Here is a 20,693-nt window from a genome sequence, read left to right on the forward strand (position 1 = left end):
CTCGTGCCCTTCCTCAGCCACTATCAAAACCAATATTTGATCCTGCTTCCCCAACCTGTATTTCTATGAAAGTCATGTGTGAGTGCTTGACAGATCTGTCAGGGTGAGGAAGACCAGCTCTGGGGACATTGTACTGATGTGTCTGGTCACAGGGAACTAGCCTTGGAAGCAGCAGGGTGTGTGTGTGTGTGTGTGTGTGTGTGTGTGTGTGTGTGTGTGAGAGAGAGAGAGAGAGAGAGAGAAGCTTTGGGGTCAAATTTAACCCCGTTTCCCCCTCTGTATGACATCTAGAGTTTATTTTGCTGTGAACAGATACCATGACCAAGGCAACTCCTTTAAGGGACAACATTTAATTGGGTCTGGCTTACAGTTTCGGAGGTTTAGACAATTACCATCATAGCAAGAAACATGGTAGCATGCAGGCAGGCATGGTACTGAAGAAGGAGCTGAGAGTTCTACATCTTGATTCTGCAACAAAGAGAGATTGTCTCTTCCAGGCAGTTAGAAGGGTTTCACACTTCTTCCAACAAGGCCACACCCACTCCAACAAGACCACACCTCCTAATAGTGCCACTCCCTGGGCCAAGCATATTCAAACCACCACATTTCACTCCCCGGCCCCCATAGGCTTGTTCAGACACATGAGTCTATGGGGGCCATAGCAAACTGCAAAATTCACTTAATCCAACTTCAGAAGTCCCATAGTTTATAATAGTCCCCACAATGTTAAAGTCCAAAGGTCAAAGTCACTTCTGAAATTCATTCAATCTCCTAACTGTAATTGCTTATAAAAAAATCAAAATTAGAAACATAACATGGCACAGGATATACATTACTGTTCAAAAAGGTCATAGTGAGGAAATACTGGACCAAAACAAGACAGGAAACCAGGTGGGCAAACTCCAAACTCTGCATCTCCATGTCTGATGTCAAAGTGCTCTTCTGATCTCCAATTTCCTTCCTCTTTGCTGACTACAGCACAATTCTTTCTCCTGGGCTGGTTCCACCCGTTAGCAGCTTTTCTCCGCAGGTATCCCACAGCTCTGGCATCTCTTAACATCTTGGGGTATCCAAGGCAACTTCAACTTTAAAGCTTCTTGTTCCAATGTCTGGGATCCACACATGATCTTCTGGGCTCCTCCAAAGGGCTTGGGTCACTTCTCCAGCTCTGCGCTCTGTAGCCCTCTAAGCTCAGGTTGATCTACTCCACTGCTGTTGCTGCTCTTGGTAGTCATTCATGGTACTGCCATCTCCTATAGGCTGGGGTCTGCATACTACGCTTCACCAATAGCCTCTCATGGGCTCCCTTCATGATGCCAAGCCTGAACTTCTTTTCATGACCTCTTCAGTCTTGGACCATCAACTGCAATTGAGGCTGCAGCTTCACCAGTGGCCTTCCATGGCCTCTCACAGTGCCCATTCTCAGCTGCTCTTCATGATCCCTTCATGTCTTTAAAACTAGTACCACTTGGGTGAATCTTACACATGACCAAGTACAGCTGCAACTCAAGGTACAACCTTGGCTATCGCTAGAACACAGCTTCTTTGTACTCTCAGAAAACACTTCCCAGATTTCACCTCAGTGATGCTGGTCTCTTGTTAGTCACTGCTAATTTCTTAGCTCCAGCTGACCAGCATCAGTTGTCCTGGAAGTCCCTTCTATTCTTGACTTAAAGCCAGAGCCACATGGCTAAAGCTGCCATGTTCTGCTCTTGCTGGGGCTGGAACATGGCCTCCCCACCCCTCCGTTCTATCCACGCTATCACTAGCTTTCTGTTTCCCAGCTCCTTCACTGCCTGAGCTTGGCTGTCCTGGGACTTGCTCTGTAGATTGACCTTGAACTCAGAGATCTGCTTGCCTCTGTCTCCTGGGATTAAAGGTGTGCACCACCTTGCCTGGGCCTAAGCTTTTCAGGGTCACGATTCTTCAAGATCTGGATCAAAAGCCTGTGTCTTCCAGCCTGAAGCTCTTGACCACAGGTGTGCCCTCCAGTTCTGGATTGTGCTTCGTTCCAGCTTAACAGTCCAATGAAAACAAGAACAGGTTGTAGTAATGCCTAGATAAAACTGCCCCTTGTCCGACTGCAAAAGCATAAACAGTACGTTCAGCTGGCTGAGATCTTGCCTAGAAGTTACCACTCCCTTAATCTGTTTGTCTCCTTGAGCACAGGATTCAGTTCCGTTTCACTTCCTGGTGCCCTTTTATTACTTGGACCATACATTTTGTATTTTTCCTTTCTAAGTTTGCTGTGCTCGATCAAAATGCTCTTCAGGTGAATAAACCAGTCTCTTCCGGCTCGGCTGACACCTCGTCAATGCAACTGATTGAAATCTCTTCAGCTTAGCCTCAGGCAGACTTTCGAAACAAGGGCAAAAAGCTGCAGCGTTCTTTACCAAAACACGGCAAGAACAGTCTCTAGGCCACATACTAAAATTCTCCTCGGAAACCCCTTAAGCAAAGCCCCCACAGTTCAAATCACTAGGACAACCCATTAAGCCCCACTTAAAGCATCCTACTGCTTTCCAAACTCCCCAAATCCACATTCCTCCAAACAAAAGTATGGCCAGGCCTATCACAGCAATACCCCAGTCCCTGGTACCAACAGTCTGTCTTCGGGTTTTATTGCCATAAAGAGACACCTTGACCAAAGCAGCTCTTTTAAGGGACAACATTTAATTGGGGCTGGCTTACGGTTTCAGAGGTTCAGTCCATTATCATCATGGCAGAAAGCATGGTGTCATGCAGGAAGACATGGGGCAGGAGAAGGAGCTGAGAGTTCTGCATCTTGATCTGAAGGCAACCAGGAGAGTCTGTCTCTTCCAGGCAGCTAGAGAAAGGGTCTGAAGGCCCACCCCTACTGTGACACACTTCCTCCAACAAGGCCACACCCACCCCAACAAGGCCACACCTCCTAATAGTGCCACTCCCTGGGCCAAGCATATTCAAACCACCAAAATGACCAACTGCACCTTCTGCTGTGCATGCACAGGCCTCTTCAGAGAGCAGCCCCTCCCACCCCACAGTACAGTGCACAAACCAGGTCAGAGCCTCTGACACTGGGAGGGCTGCTTTTCCTGTGTGTGTGTGTGTGTCTAGCTGAAATAGTACTCTGTGTGTGTGTAAATGAGATAGTACATGACTGTTACTGTGTGTGTGTGTGTGTGTGTGTGTGTGTGTGTGTGTGAGAGAGAGAGAGAGAGAGAGAGAGAGAGAGAGAGAGAGAGAGAGAGAGAGAGAGAAAGAGAACATGACTGTTAATGTGTGTTCTTGTGTTGGGGTGTGCCTCTGTCCGTGTGTGTCATCAGTTTACCTTTAGTGAATGACTGGAGCACACATAGTCCATTATCACTTGATCACTGGACATCTGAGCACACATTGTTATGTGATTTCGAGGTTGTGATGCGACCATGTCTTCACACAAACCAGCCGCTTTGCCCAGCATTGACAAAAATATCGCCAAAATCATGTCCATAGTCACCAGGGACGTCATCGCCCAGGCTCCCTGCGGATGGAAATCTCATTTCCGTGGAGTCCTGGGGGGTCAGCAAGGAAACACAAGAAGTACTTCCTGGGGTCATGGCATGTGGGGCCCTAGCCCAGCCCGGGTGCTCCCACCTCTCAGAAAACTTCTTGGCTAGGGACCACAAGCTGTGCGACGTGCAGGGTCAGTGGGATTGTATGGAAGACTGGATCTCATGCTGATAGTTGTGAAACCTTGGAGAAGCTTCTAGAAGTGTTGTGCTGTGGTGTGAGAATGAAGCTGTGGTTTCAGCACAGTGCCTTTTGGTACAGAGCTAGGCCTGGAGGCCCCCACACAGTCCATTACAGCTATGACTTTATGACTTGGGGCAGTGGGGGAGGGTAACACTGAAGGAACACTTGGGGATAGGCCTGTCCCTCTACATCTTCAGGACACAGCTACTGTCCCTGCAGGCACCTGTATTCTCCCTCTCCCTCTCCTCCCTCTCCTTCTCCCTCTCCTCCCTCTCCTTCTCCCTCTCCTCCCTTTCCCCCCTCTCCCTCTCCCTCTCCCTCTCCTCCCTCTCCCTCTCCCTCTCCTCCCTCTCCCTCTCCCTCTCCCTCTCCCTCTCCCTCTCCCTCTCCCTCTCCCTCTCCCTCTCCTCCCTCTCCATCTCCCTCTGCCTCTCTCTCTCCCTCTCTTCCCTCTCCCTCTCTTTCCCCCTCCCCTCCCCCTCCCTCTCTTTCATTCTCTGTCTCTCTGTCTGTCTCTGTCTCTATCTCTGTTTGCCCATCTGTTTATCTGCCTGTCAGTCTCTGTCTCCCTCCCTCCCTGCACAATGGGAATAAAAGCCCCCATTGAGATGCCATAAAGACCCCTGAAAGCTACCAGGGACAGAGCCAGTTATCACCAGTGAGCACTCCTGTCATCTGCAGGTGGACGTCACTCAAAGCCTGAGGAAGGCCTCCCAGTTAGCCATAAGCATAGGCTGGCTCCTGAGCATGGAAACCCACCTGTCCGTCCCTAGCCTTGGTGGAGATGGGTGGGGGGCCCTCAACCACGAAGTGGACTGATCTAATGGCCCTTTCCCACCTGGTGCCCATGGTGTAAGGACCGCCCAGCAGAGGAGAGAGGGGCATGTGTTGATCTCTGGAAATGTGTGAGACACACATGACTGTGGCTCAAGTCAGATCCCTCCCAGGCTGTGTGGAGTTATTTGACTTCCCACTTCTACTTATAGGAGATCTGGAGTCTGTCCTTCAGTCACCCAGTAATGATGAACTCTGTCATAGGCCACAAATGTCACCATCAAGGAGCCACTCAGACAGGAGGTGTGAGCAGGAGCTGGGGGGGGGGCAGGCAGTGAGATCAGAGCCTACTGCATGCAAAGGAAGCAGAAATAGATAGCTTTCTCCTGGAAGTCCCCCTGTCACCCCACTTGGGCTGCAGAGGAGAAACTGAGGCCTGCAGTGGGTGGAGTGACTAAGGTTACCTGTGTACACGGGGAATCAAAGAGCCCTCACTGGCAACCCAGGGGCCTTGCAGCATGAATTCCATTATGCTGGGCTGCCCCCACACTCACCCCTCTGCATCCATAGCAAATCCCTGTGCGTCACAGCATGTGACCCCAGACCCGGGGAGCACAGAGGCAGCATTGTGAGGGCTGGCTAGGCAAGCAGATGGCCCGGAGGTTGGGATTCCCCTGTGCTAAGGGCTCGACCTTGTGTCCTAGGGTTCCCCAGCTGGAAGGTCTGCAGGGCCTTTCCACCTAGTCCGGGGCATCCTAGTCAGGGCCACAAAGTAGGATCCTTGTGGGCCAAGATTCTCCAAGACTATGAGGTCCTTTACCTACAGAATGCTCCACAACTCTAACCCATGCCTCTCCAACACCAGGAGCCCAGCAATAACACTCAGGATAGTCTTGGTCTGCCTCCTTTCTTGTGTTTTCAGTGGTTCATCTGATCTGTGTGGAAGGTAACCTCATCGTGTTCTGATTCACAGTGTGCTGTTGCAAACTTACTCAAACAGTATTGGCTATTGGAATATCAAGTCTTTTTAGGCTTTGTGAAGTAGTTTGCATGTGTGTGTGGGGGGTGCGCACATGTGTTTGTGTGTGTGTGTGTGTGTGTGTGTGTGTGTGTGTGTGTGTGTGTGATGAAGTATGGTGCTGCTGTGTATCCCAGGCTAACCTCAAATGTATGATTCCCCTGCCTCAGCTCCCTGAGTGCTAGGATTACACATGTGAGCCACATCGCCTAGCCTAAGTGTTTGCTCACTTACCCAAGACACTGTTCCCTCTTCTTCTTGCTAATTTTATAAGTATCTAAAAACATAGAGATGCTCATCTTTGGTTGGGAGGAAAATGTAGCAGATATTCTCTTTAACTCTAGCTCATGTTCCTCCCAATATCTGACTATGAAATGTTCAAGCACATAAAACACTTGAAAGAATTTGGCACTAGCCTTCTACATGCCTGACACCTGGATTCCATAATTGACCATAACTGAATGTGATATGTGGTCTCTGGATCCTTTGATGGACCCGGCAATCCTTTGGATGCATTTAAAAGAAGTAGCAGGAACTGTCAGTTTAACTCAGTTGTTAAAGTACTTGCCTAACACACACACTCACACACACACACACACACACACACACATACATACATATACACACTCACACACACACACTCACACACATACATACATACACTCACTCACATACACACTCACACACATATACATTCACACACAAACACACAGACTCATACACATATACACACACACTCACTCACACACATATACACACTCACACACATACACACACTCACACACACACATACATACATACACTCACTCATACACATATACACACACTCACTCACACACATACACACACTCACACACATATACACACACATACACACATACACTCACTCATACACATATACACACACTCACACACATATACACTCACACACAAACACACAAACTCACTCACACACATATACACACTCATATACACACTCATATACACACTCACACACATACATACATACATACACTCACTCACATATACACACTCACACACACACTCACTTACATACACATATATACACACTCACACACATACACACACACACACACACACACACACACACACACACAGACCCATGGTGGCCACACTTGTAACCTCAGAAGTGAGATGAAGACAAAGAGGACCAGAAGTTTAAGGTCATCCTCAGTACAATAGCAAGTTCCAGGCCAGTCTGGGCTACATAAGAAAAATACACACATACACACACTTATATATGTTATATATGTGTTATATGTTATATGTGTGTGTTTTATACATATATGCATGCATGGAGACATCAGCAACAGCGGCAGATTAATAGCACACACTTCTCAACATATCGACATGTCACCAGCTTGGAGGTCGCTGCTGTCATCTATTCTTGGTTTTCTCCAATTCACTGATCTTGCTGAATACTGCAGAGTGGCTCACTTGTGTGAGCTCAACACGTGATGCCTATGACAAGAGGACTGTCAGGAGTTTGTGGCCAGCCTGGGCTACAGAGTGAGATCATTTCTCAAAAGAAAGAGGGACTGCTGAAGAGAGACCTGAGTCAATAAAAATTCTTGTTCAGGAATGAGGACCTGAGCGCCCCACTCAAGCATGAGCCGCAAAGCACACAAGGAAATGCCGGACATTGCGGCATGTGTTATCCTGGTGTTGGGGGTGTGGAGACGGGACAATCACGAGCTTTCGGGACAGACAGCCTCCCACAGCCAGTGAGCCTCAGCTCAATGAGAAAGACTCAGTCTCAGAAAAACAAGAGGTGGATGACACCCAAGGAACAATGCCCAATGCACACACAACCCCTCAGCAGGCATCTGAATGCCCCTGGCGAACTGTGACCAGTGTGAGCCAAGGGAGAAAGCAGCACCACCTCCCCAGAAGTGTCCCCGATGTTAACCGTGGGAAACGCCGCCCATTCGTGTCTGCTTTGGAGTGCGCGGAGCCCTCTGGTACCAGCATCATTTGTTGAAACACTTTCTACCCATTAGGTGGCTTTGGCACTTCCTTTTGAAAAGCCGTTTTCAAGAGGTGAGGGTTGCCCGGAGTTGTCCACCTGTCCATGAGCTTAGTGTCCTCTCTGTCAGCACTGCCCCATACCTGGATCTGAAGTGTCCGTCAGGTCCAGGTGTAAAAGGCCTGGTCCCAGCTCGGCCCCACCAGGAAGAGATACAGCCTTACTAGTGGAGCCTAGAGTGATTGCTTCAGGAGACCTCGCTCTGAGGGGACAGGAGGGCCCTGGTCCTTCTTCTTTCTGGCTTTTGCTTCCTGGGCGTGATCTGGATAGCTGTGCAGCACCACACACTTCCTGCCCTGCACACTTCCTTCTCTGCACACTTCCTTCTCTGCACACTTCCTGCCCTGCACACTTCCTGCCCTGCACACTTCCTGCCCTGCACACTTCCTTCTCTGCACACTTCCTGCCCTGCACACTTCCTTCTCTGCACACTTCCTTCTCTGCACACTTCCTTCTCTGCACACTTCCTGCCCTGCACACTTCCTTCTCTGCACACTTCCTGCCCTGTACACTTCCTGCCCTGCACACTTCCTGCCCTGCACACTTCCTTCTCTGCACACTTCCTTCTCTGCACACTTCCTGCCCTGCACACTTCCTTCTCTGCACACTTCCTGCCCTGCACACTTCCTGCCCTGCACATTTCCTGCCCTGCACACTTCCTTCTCTGCACACTTCCTGCCCTGCACACTTCCTGCCCTGCACACTTCCTGCCCTGCACATTTCCTGCCCTGCACACTTTCTGCTCTGCATGCTGCTGTACCAGCACCAGGGCCTAAAAGTGATGGAGCCACCCAGCCGTGGACTGGAACTGGAGCCGGATTGAATCTATCTTGAGAAGCCTGTGGAAAGACCTTTGTCCTCGTGTGAGGGGTTCTATCTGTGGTCAGGCTTCATGGTATCTTCCTCATGCTGCCCCAGAGACGTGCGGGTAGAGAGACAGATTCTAACTGTTCTGAGGTCCTCAGTGGGGTAGAATGGTTTGGCATCAAAAAAATCACATTCCCACTAAAAGAGGCCGTGGCGACTCTTGTACAGATGAGCAAATCTCCATGAGAAATGCATTTTGTTGCTCTTTCCTGACAGCAACCTGTGGTGACCTTCCTGATTTGTCCCTTGTCCTTAAGAACCCACCCATTCGGCTCAATGGGTGTCCTGCACCTCAGTGCAGAAGGCCCTTCATTCTGTGGCTGCCTTTGTCAGTAGCACTTTCCCAGAATTAAACAGTTTTTGTTGTAGTTTTTCTTTCGAGACAGGGTCTCTCTATTAGTGTAGCTATGGCTGTCCTGGAACTCACTGTATAGAACAGGCTGGCCTTGAACTCACGGAGATCCACCTGTTTTGCTCAAAGCCTAGACCTGTGTCTTCTCCCTCTGCATCCCCCCCAGAACTTGTGGAGACTGGCGTGTGAGGGCTCGGCTAAGGTTTGTTATGTAAATGGGATAAACTGCGGCTTCTGCACCTTAATCACATTAAGAACGAGTTAGATGCTGATCTCTCGAAGTGAGTACTCAAGTTCGCTTTAAAGATGAGAAAATCAAAGCCCTGAAGATCTTAAGCCCAAGGTCCCAAACCTGGTTATCCATGGGGCTGGGATTCGAGAATGCTCTGGCTGTCTCCGAAGCCCAGCCTCGTCTCCCCGAGGAAGCCCAGGAAGAAGGCAGTCCACTCTGGAAGTCTGTGTACTGTGGACAGGAAATCTGGGCGGGCTTCGGAAGGGAACGTGCATGGTAGACTCAAGCAGGCATTTCTGAAGCAGGGCAAGCGGCCCCAGCCACCAGCGGAAGGCCGTGTGAGCCCTCTTTGTGCTGAGGTTGATAAGAGCACATCGACCACCCACTATGCACCAGGCACTGCCGGTCCCAGGGGCACCTTCCTGGGCCTGACACACAGCTAGCTGGCCAGCAGCTGGGCTCTGGCTCTGGTCTCTTGGGTCCAGGGCTCATGTCCTCATCTGGAATTCAGAACAAAACGATGAAGAGTCCAGCTTTCCAAGACACATCGTTATGAAAACACAAGAACACAGCTCTCCCAGGCAGCTCCACTCCGGTGAACTCAGTGGACCTGGCCTGGCGCACACAGACCTGCATTCTTACCCCCAGCCAGAGTCCGTGCAGAAGTCCCCTGTGCCCACAGATGAAAGCATCCCCGTCCCAGCTTAATTCCGGATGAGTATCCTCCCTCTAAATTATGAGAGGAAATTCAATATTATTTTAGGACTTGCCTTTGCATAATAGCCACGGGGAGAAGAACAATCCAGGGCTTATGTCAAACACAAACAAGCTGCTCCCTCAGCTGATGGCCCCAATTCTGCCCAAGAAGGGAGCTGGGCATCGAGGAGCTTATACCTTTCTGGATAGCTCAAGAACCAACAGGTCACACCCCCAGCACATGCTGGTCAGTGTTAGGGATCCTCCTGCTCTTGGCATGGCCCTGACCCTGAGTACAGGATTTGCCCCCTTTAAGGAAGGCAGAGTCAACCTGTGCAGCCCTCTTTCCTGGAGCACCTGGCAGAGTCACTGCTCCGAGGAAGGAGCCGTGGCTGCAGGTGTGGCCCTGGAGGATTTGATGGTGGAAGACTTGCCTGTGGGCGTGGTCTTGGAAGGTGAGGTTGTAGGGGCGTGGCCTCTGCAGGACATCTGCTGTTTCTTATTCTCAGAAGGAGGTCTGAGCAGTTAGTCTTTGCAAGGGGAGTGGCTGGCTTCTAGAAACAGTGTAGCCTTAAGGATCCTCCTGGACCCCCGAAGGAGATGCCAGTCAAGTTCAAGATACACAAGACAAGATCAAGTCAAGTTCCAGAATAACCTAGCCAGGGGTGGTGGCACATGCCTTTAGTCCCAGCACTCAGGAGGCAGGAGCGCAGTTTGAGGCCAGCTTGGTCTACAGAATGAGTTCCAGGACAGTCAGGGCTACACAGAGAAACCCTGACTCAAAAAAACAAAACCCAGAAAATAAGAAACAAATTCACCAGATAGCCCTCACAGCCATTGCAGGGTGTCACTGTCCCCACCAGCCTGGTTCACAGAAGATGAATCAGGCTCACTCTGGCTGCATTGGGGAGACATAAGCCAAAGGGTGAGGAAGTGCAGTCCCAGGGGCCAGAGCCACAGTGAAGCGAGGGCAGTCTGCTTCTCTTTGTTCTTTTTCTCATTACTGTGGGAAACACTCGGCCAAAGCTACTTAAGGGAGAAAGGGTTTCCTTGGCCAAAGCTACTTAAGGGAGAAAGGGTTTCCTTGGGCAAAGCTACTTAAGGGAGAAAGGGTTTCCTTGGGCAAAGCTACTTAAGGGAGAAAGGGTTTCCTTGGCCAAAGCTACTTAAGGGAGAAAGGGTTTCCTTGGCCGCTCACACTGTGAGGGGACCATAAATCATGGTGGGAAAGACTTGATGGCAGGAGCTTGAGGCATCCGGTCACAGGGCACCCACAGTCAGGAAGCATCTGGTCACATGACATCCACAGGCAGGAAGTTGCTGGTCACAGGGCATCCTACAGGCAGGAAACACCTGGTTACAGGGCATCCCCAGTCAGGAAACATCACATGGCACCCACAGGGAGGGAAGCAGATGGTCATATGACATCCACAGTCAGGAAGCAACTGGTCACAGGGCACCCACAGTCAGGAAGTGGCTGGTCACATGACAGCCACAGTCAGGAAGCATCTGGTCACAGGGCACCCACAGTCAGGAAGTGGCTGGTCACATGACACCCACAGTCAGGAAGTGGCTGGTCACATGACATCCACAGTCAGGAAGTGTCTGGTCACATGACATCCACAGTCAGGAAGTGGCTGGTCACATGACATCCACAGTCAGGAAGTGTCTGGTCACAGGGCACCCACAGTCAGGAAGCATCTGGTCACATGACATCCACAGTCAGGAAGCGTCTGGTCACATGACATCCACAGTCAGGAAGCGTCTGGTCACAGGGCACCCACAGTCAGGAAGTGGCTGGTCACATGACAGCCACAGTCAAGAAGTGGCTGGTCACATGACATCCACAGTCAGGAAGTGGCTGGTCACAGGGCACCCACAGACAGGAAGCAGAGAGAGACGAACACTAGTGCTCTGCTCACCTTCTCCTCTTTATTCATTCCGGGACCTCAGCCCAGAGATGGCTCTGCAACATTTATGTCTTCCCAGTCTAGAACCTCCCTCAGAGACGTGCTCAGAGGTATGCCTCCTAGGTGATCCTAGATCCTGTAGATCCTGTGGAGACTGGCCATCGCATTGTTCTATCATGCTCCAAAGCAATGTCTGTCTGCCCCTGCCACCCGGCATCCTGGCACTAGCCAGCCTGGGTAGTATGGCTTTGACCATGTGTCCTCTAAGCTGAGCCTGTTGCTTTTATTGGCGTTGTTTTCCTGTTTCCAAAGCCTACGCTTTCCACAAAGGTTAGAAACAACAACAGAGCCCAAACCAAAGTTCACAATTCCAGGTTCTGCAGCCCAGATGCCCTTGCCCTCAGCTGACCTGGCTACAATGTTTCCACTCCTCCTAGGAGTAAATTTTATTCTTTGTGTTGCCTTTCAATAAAATCAGTTCAGGGCTGGCCACAGTGCTGTGGCAGGGCACTTGCCTGGTGAGGAAGATCCCGGCTTCTATTCCCGGTGTAGGAAAACAATGTAGACACTTGTATCAGCTCTGTATCCCTGGGTGTTAGGAACTATTTACTGTAGGAGAGAAAAAGAAGTTAGGGTGTCAGCCTGTTTGCTGGTCACAGTCTGTTTGTTCAAGCCACTCTGCTCTAGAAGGCCTCCTGTCCCCAGCCACCAATCCTAACCTGCTGTCATGAGGAGTTGAGCGGCTGGTCCCCTCAGCACAAAGCTGTATGGTCCTCAAGGGGAGTTCAGGAAATGGAGCCACTGGCTCTGAACGTTCCAGAGCACGTGGGGTGTGAATGTTCCCCCATCTAGCCCTAATCGGCCTGGAGGTGTTGTCCTCAGTTGTCTACTAAAGAAAAGAATTCATTTCCCCTCGTTTCCTGAAAGGCGGCATGTGCCCATGGTACTGTGGCCTCTGGCCTGCCTTAGTCATGTCCCCTATCCGTGCTGACAGCTGTCTTCAGGACAGTAATGTGTGAGTCCCTGCAACTGCTGCGACAGACTACTGCCCACTGGATCAGTGGCAGCAAAGGCCTTGGGTCCTCCCTTGAGAGAGAGCGGGGGTCCAAGTTTGAGGGCTACATGCCATTTTGGGGTTCCATGGGCATGCCTTTTGGTCTCTTTCCCCCTTTGGTTTCCTTGGTTTGCGACTTCACTGCTCCAGATTTTGCCTCTCTCTGGATGTGTGCCCCTAACATGTGTCACCTGTCCATATTCAGTCACCTTAGCCTAACATGACCCGTCCTGTCACTCTGTCACAATATGTCTCCACACAATGTCATCTTCACAGGTAGCGGTATGGTTGTAGATCTACCTTACAGTGACACTGTCCAGCCCCTCTCCAGCTTCTCCCCAAGGAAAAGGAAAGGAACACCCACGGCCAGACACACTCTATGACACACTGTGTCTGGTTTGGGGACTCAAAGAACCCTAGAGCCCGTCTCTGAAGTGTTCTCTGGGCCATGCTCCTCAGAGAACAGAAATGGCACCTAACTCTTCCCGACAGCAGACCAGCAGAGCACAGTGCCCCTCCCCTCCCCTCCCCTCCCCTCCCCTCCCCTCCCCTCCCCTCCCCTCCCCTCCCCTTGTGTGTCTAGAGCAAGCTCTGCTCAGTGCCCATGCTACATTTCATGGTCCTTCAGGATGGCCCAGTGTGACAAGTCACCTTAGAAGGACCACAGCTTACTCAAACCAAAATGGACAGCTCCACAGGACATAATGAGGGCACTGCTGCTCTCCTTCATTCATGGAGATGCCATGGCTTGCCCAGGGTCACACCTTTAAAAGCCTTAGCTGCAAGCAAGGTATCCTAACTCTGTCCTACCTCTGAGTTTACCCTTCCTGTGGACTTTTGTGCCTGCAGACCCAGAGACCCAAAACCCACAGAAGGAGACACCTATTCTGTAGGTCTGTCTTTCTGATGCCATGGCTCCACGGGACACACTGCCCAGGGTCACTGAAGGCACCCCTGGACACAGCCAACGGTGCTGTCCCTGGACAGCCTACTTCTTAACACGTGGCTCCCTACAGCTCCTGGCACACACGTCTGCACAGCGCATTCTTCAGTCTCCTGGTTAAAATAAACAAAAAGGGAAAACCATTGCCTGGGTCTGGTGTCAGCTCATCCAAACCAGCTCATCCAAACAGCCCTTAAGTCCAGCCCCAGGAGGCCCTTGCGCCAGAGGAGTGCTCTCTGCACTTGTACAGCGTCTGGATATTCCTCATGGCTTCCCTAGAGCTTTAGTGAGGCCAGCTGACTAAATATTCAAGCTATCCTTGTCACCCAAGGAGCAGATAAGTTCCCCAAAGACAGTCACCACCACACCTCACCGATGGCCTGGCAGACACGCTGACGATGTGTGGCAGGAATGATTCTATCTGCCCTTGAACCACATGCTCTAAAGACATTACTGACCCTTAGTGCCCGGATGCAGAGTGTCCTTCATCCTGTGTAGGACAGCAGTTAACAAGGGGTGAGCTGTGCTTGTACAAGGTGTGTCTGGCTCAGGGGTCCTCAGCAGCTCTCAAAGGAATATTCTCTCATTTCCCCACTTAAGAGTTCAACATATCAAGACTTCAAAAAGACAGGGTAACTGGCCCAAGACCCTTACTGGGTCATAGTAGCAATACCAGTGACCAGTCCTTGTAGTGACAATCCTGGGATTTAGATTTCTTTAACGCACACACATGCATGCACACACGCATGCATGCATGCACGGGGGGGCGGGAGAGAGAGGGGGGCGGTTCTAAGAATGTGCTTTCTTTTTTCTTTTTCTTTGGAGCTGGGGACCGAACCCAGGGCCTTGCGCTTGGTAGGAAATCGCTCTACCACTGAGCTAAATCCCCAACCCCAAGAATGTGCTTTCATTTGAATCCCGTGTGTGGGTTATGGGGCTGCTTCGGACTGTCCGCAGCAGCTGACTGTGATCTGCCTCAAGCTCTAGCAGAGGCGTGGTTTTGCCGGGTGCAGGTCGTTTCTGTGATTGTGTGAGATTTGGAATTCTGGGAACTTCTCAGGGATATATAAATGCTAGGGCCCCGACAGACAGAGACAGTGGTTGTTGGTCGTTCAGGAGGTTGGTTGTGATTTGTTTGGTAGCTGTGGTTAAAGAAGAAAGAAAAGGAAAAACAATAGATTCAGGGATTTTCCTAGTTTCTCTCTCCCTCCTGGCCTCTCCAGTGTCTAGTGTCAGGGGTGAAACCGTAAGGAAAGGAAAGGGTGGGAAAAAGAAGAAGCCACAAAGTAGCAAAGAGCAGCTACAAGTCCTGACTGCAGAGCCAGAGTGATGCTTGCTCTCCCTGGCAGGTAACCCGTTCCTTCCCTCCCCGCACAGCCAGTCTCTCCATCCCTTGAATTCACTCCCACAATAAGACAGCAGCAGTTGGGGCACAGCACACCAGTGACACCAGTGATGGGTGTTTGCCTCCAGTTCTGAGAGCCTGCAAACCCCACTGGGGATGAGCCTGCGGAAGTGGCCGTGGGGAGTGAAGTAAGCATGGGCACGGACAGCAGCCAACAGGAACAAAGTGTCAGAATTGCCATGAAGACAGGGTGCTGAGCTACCCCTACAGGGCTGACAGGGTGACATGCAGAGGCCATTTTGGGGGTTTTGGCCTAAAAGCATGTAAAGCCCCTTCAGAGAACAAACAAACCCTGTCTGTGCCCCTCACCTCATGGCGTCTCTTCTCCCCAAGGCCTCAGTTTCTATGTCTGGTATGAAAAGCCTAGAGCAAGCTGTGTCCCTGGGGCTTCTGGCACTGCTGTCCTCACAGCTCTACCCATGATGTGCAAACTCTAGGTTAAGCACAGGGGGCTTCCTGGAGGTGCAGGCTTCCTGAGAAGGTTTCAAAGGAGAGAAAGAGCTTCCAGTGTCTGAGATGAGAGCATTGCAGGTTGGGGAGGGAGAGTGGTGTGGTGGATGGGGGGGGGGGGTGCCATCTGTCCTCACACCCAGGCCTCTTCAGTGGAACAGACAGTAGGGCCCACTACCCAGGGTCCAGCAGAGGAGGCAGGACTTACAGGCCCCAGCATGAGCAGGCGAGCTGTGTGGATCTTGAAGAATAAGAGTTTGCCTGGCTGGCAGATGGGAAATTTTTCTAAAAAAAGAAAGATCAGATATATAGTCAGCGATGGGTAAGGGACATACAGAAGCTCATGCAGCTTGAGTTGGGGTGAGGGAGAGAGGCCCTGAGATTGCTACAGTGTAAGTCCCTCCTGTGAGGGCCAGGAAGCCACGTGGCACTTCTGAGGATAATGTGGCACTACAGTCTACAGTTTAGAAGAAGGCTTGCCCGGGGAGTCCACGGACATTTCTGCAAATGTGTGATTGACAGTGACCCTCAATCAAGCAGGTTGGTGGCACGATGGCTGTGTACTTGTGGGGAGAGGTCTCATGCTCTGAGCCTCCTGTCTACCACAGTGACGATGACTCTGTGGGACAGGCCACATGGTGAGGACAGACTTGGTACTGAAACCGGCTCTGAAGTGGGACGGCTGATGACATCATTAGACTTCTTACGATAATGCACAGAAATGCAGACCAGTGGGAGAGAAAAACGAGTTACCCACAAAAGCCACCGAAGGAGCATGGGTGACGACTCAGTGAGTGAGGCACTTACTGAATAAGCTGAGAGCTTGAGTTTGCATATCCCTCCCTCCCCCACCCCACCCCCACCCCCGTACCCACATGAGAATGCCAGCACTGTGCAGATCTCCTCAGCCTCAGAGACTGGAGACTCCCTGCAGCTCACCAGGCAGACTGTCTAATTTAACTGGCAAGTTCTAGGTTCAGGGAAAGGCCTTGCCTAGAATTAAGATTAAAAGTATCAGAGGACACCCAGTGACAGCCTCTGGCCTACACACACACACACACACACACACACACACACACACACACACACACACACTCACACATGAGAATGTATCCTGGGCTTCTCTTGATTACTCAGAACACACTATCCTTAATCCCTGTGGAGATGGGGTTGGGAAAACCGGTGTGGAGAGGCAAGACAGTGTTGGCATTTGAACCCTGAATCTCTTACTCTCCCCACCCCCTTGGCATTGAGATAAGACAAGTTCTTGGTCCAGGTTTTTTCAAGAAGCCCACCAGGAGCCAGAGCTTATATCATTATCACAGTGGGGTCCGCACACCGTAACGAAGGCTCGGCTTGGTCCCCATGGGTTTCCTTCTGCCTGTTTTTTTTTTTCTTTTTTTTTTTTTTTTTTACACTTCTGTTCATGTATTCATTCAACAAACACAAGATCTTCTACATGGCGATCATGCTCCAGGCCTATGCCACTGGCTGGACTGGGGCCATCAACCTTCACTGTGGCACAGAAGGAAGTCTGCTGACTGCTGTCCTGTCCGTGTAAAGTCAGAAGGGACCATTGTTCAGGCCGCAGCAGCAGGTGGCAAAACGGAAACCCGGTTTTTCTTTAGTGTCGCCAAAGGGAAGAGGTGCTGGCTTGAGTCTGGCTGGCCTGGGGAGGCTAAGTTATCTGGAGAGAGAGAGAGAGAGAGAGAGAGAGAGAGAGAGAGAGAGAGAGAGAGATCCCAGGAACTTTGCCATATTTTTTTTCCCCTAAAAGAATGTTGGAAGTCTCAGTGGCCAGGTACGGAAAAGACAGAGCCTGGGCACACTGAGGCCATTCAGGGTGTTGACGCAGACCCAGGTGGCAGAGGACGGCGCTGTTCACCACAGACCCTCAAAGAGCCAGTTGTCTGCACACCCAGTGGGCACCCTGCAGATGGACGAAATACCGCTCAAAGTGCCTTTCACACAGACCTTTCTCACAAACCTTCCCAGGCACCCCGAGGGGTGATGGACCAGGATGTGTAGATCCACAGAATTACAGGGAAAAGAAAACCCAGGCGTGATGATTTGGACGGAGGGACATCTAAGACCCCTTCACGAGCTGGGTTGGGATACAGAGGAGGAGAGGAGGCCTCAGGCTGCTGTCCCTCTTTTCCCTGCCCAAGAAACTGCCACTCCTTGGACCCAGCCTGGTGCCTCAGCCCGGCCTCACTCTGGTTGTGACTCATGAAAGGACCCATTCATGCCCTGGCTGCTGGCTTGGGTTACTGCAGCCGCTGCTCTCTGCTGCCTCTGTTTTCTTTTCATTAGAAGAACTCCAGTCCTGAAGGTCCGCACTTGGCTGAGTCGGGATGCTCCAGAATGGGTGTCTGGACGCAAGAGCCACCCACAGGCCCCAGTTCATTCACCGGATGGCAGATAGAGAAACTGAGGCCCCACAGAGTGTAGGGATGGTCTGGGTTTAAGTCGCCAGCTTCTGTGGTACCTCAGACACTCAGGATGCTCAGGGGCAGCCAGGAGGCAGGCTCTGACGAGATGAATTTAAAACCCAAGGGCTCTGGCTTCTTTTGAAATGCCCAGGGCCTCTCGGGACCCAGCCTCCTATGCTACACACAGGAACAGTGTCTCCTAGGGCTGGGAGAAGAGAGGGCCTAGCACAGGCCTGGATCCTGCAAGATAGCCTCAGCCACTCCTGGGGACAATTTTCCAGGGGTCCACACAGGTGTTCAAGACCTTCCCACCCCTGTGGAGAGAGGGGAGCAAGAACATCAGGCGGTGCCCATGAGAAGCCCTGTGGGAAGTAAGAGGGAGGGCTTCCTGGAGGAGGAGGTGTCAGCATAGAAGTAAGAGGGAGGGCTTCCTGGAGGAGGAGGTGTCAGCATAGAAGCCTTTAGAGTTGCGGTGGAAAGACTGCTGGGCCTCACACACAGAAGACCTTCTGCTATCGAGGGTCAGCGAGCATGACCAGCCATGTGCTAAGCGAATGTGGGCAGTGTGTGCATTGTCCCTGTGCGAGGCGTTCTCAGAAAGGACATCTTTGCCCGCCCCCTCTTAAAAAAAATAAAACAAAACGGGACCACTTGGAAGGGAGGCAGAAAAGTCTCGCTCAGGGTTCTGAGTCATGCGCCACCGTCTGCCTGGAATGTCTCCTGGCCCAGCAGCTATTCACTGAGCCCTCAACCCGCCCTGGGCCTGACCAGCCCAGTTTCCCAATACAGATGAGATCAGGATGGTATGACCATAGACCCCTCCTTTCTCTCTCCCTCCCCATCCCTCACCCCTCCTTCTTCCCTTCCCTCCGTCCTTCCTCCCTCCCCATTCTCTCCTCCTTCCCCTCTCCCTGCCCCCACTCAAGGTCCAACAGGCCCCTTATAATACGAGGCATTTAGAGATGAGCTGCACTGAGGTCTGTTCATTCCTGTTTGACTTCCTTCCTCTACCCCAGAGCCTGTATGCTGTCTTCTGACGCCAGGGGAAAACTTGACTCTACTCTGACCAGACATCAGAAGCAGGGCAGCCTCGGGGATCACAGAAGTTGGCACCCCATGACTTCAGGAGGTCCACATGTTTTCCCTGCCTTGGACAGCAGTTGCTATGTACGGCTGATCTTGACCCCAGGGCCCCTCCTGTGGCAGGGCATGTGAGGACAGAGACACAGAGGCCTCTCTCTGGCAGTTCTGTCTTCCTGACCAGGGGATGTCGAGATGGCTGCGAACCCAGAAGAGCAAGTGGACACTCAGAGAGGTTGCTGACTCCCCCCAAGGACACACAGCTGGCAGGAAGTAGGGTCTGGGAGGTGGAGAGGCAGAGCCAGGGCCTCTAGTAAACTCTTTGGATGGCTACAGACCTGAACTTCTAAACTGGCCAGTGGGATCCACAGACACTGGCTGTGCTCTCTCTACTTCCCACCCCCACCCCCTGTACAGGTGATCCTCTCAGCACTGACACAGTGGCCATTGTCAGAGGCCCCTAGTTTGTCAGAGCACTCTGATGAGGGACCCTCCAAGTCCACTTGCCTCCAGAGACCACAAGGCCCAGGACAGAGAGTAGATCCACCACTACCCTTTGGGCTTCTCTGCTACCTGAGGTGCTGAGCTGTCTAGGGCTGAGGAGCTTACTTGACCCAGACCCTAGGGCCCAGGCTGTCTCCAGTCTCCCCCGGCCTCAGTGAGGAGGCCAGCCCTGCAAAGTGGTGTAATGGCTGTGTCCAGTGTGTCCCACCAGCTCCCATGCGCCTGTCTGGGTCGGCTTAGCTTTCCTGCTTCGGTTTCTCTGCTCGAGCAACTGGCTTTGGAAATGCCCAGAGGAATCCAAGGATTGTTCAGGTCTCCGGTTGTGGCTGGTCTATGGGGTGGAGCACCACTTATGTCACTTACTGGAGTGTCCTGATGCCCTAAGTGTGTCTGTTGCAAGCATGGGGGCCAGGGTGAGAACTGGCCTTCGAAGTGTGTGTGTGTGTCTGTCTGTCTGTCTGCGGCACACGCGCATGCGCAAGTGCATGTATATGGGCGGATGGATGCCTTGTGACCCCCGGCTAAGGTAGCTGGGGTCAAGCTTGCTGGAGTGTGACAGTGAGGTCCTGGAATCCGCCAGAGGCTTCTGCCCCTCCCACCCTGCTCTGTGCTGGTGTGTGGTTTATTTCTGCATCAGGCAGAAGTTAAAGCGATGACTCAGGAACACTGCTGGCTCCCTGGATGCCCCAGAGCCAGGAAGCCTCTGCCAGAGGTGGCCAATGCTGGCCTTGAGTGCTGGGTTGAGAAGGGGCTTGGTCAGGGCCAGAGACCTGGCCTCCCCCAGTGTGGCTAGATAAATCAAGTCAGCCTCTCTGGCTGGGCCACGATTTCCCCTAGAGAATGGATGCTCGGAACTTCCCACTCCTTCGTGCTAGGGTGAAAGGCAGGAGAAGAGAGGCCAGGGCTACCAAGGAGCCTCTTCTCTGTCCCCTAGGCATATGTGTGTTAGCAGCTCCTCCCAGGGCAAACAGGTCATACAGTCAGGAGCTGTGGCCTTTGCTCAGGGGTGAAAGGAGAAGGTAAGGCACATAAGTCCACACTTGAGGACCCTGTCACCCAGGAAAGCCACACGACAGCTTTCTCATACTCATACGCTTGACATCTTGAATGGGAGGAGGCCTTGCCCCCGCCATCCTGTGCACACTGAGCCCTCACAATATCATTATGGCCCAACTCTGCCTGAACATCACTGGTCAGTCACGGCTAGCTATGGAA

This window comes from Rattus norvegicus, chromosome 19, assembly GCF_021556685.1.
Source record: "Rattus norvegicus strain SHRSP/BbbUtx chromosome 19, alternate assembly SHRSP_T2T, whole genome shotgun sequence".
Classification (NCBI taxonomy): Eukaryota; Metazoa; Chordata; class Mammalia; order Rodentia; family Muridae; genus Rattus; species Rattus norvegicus.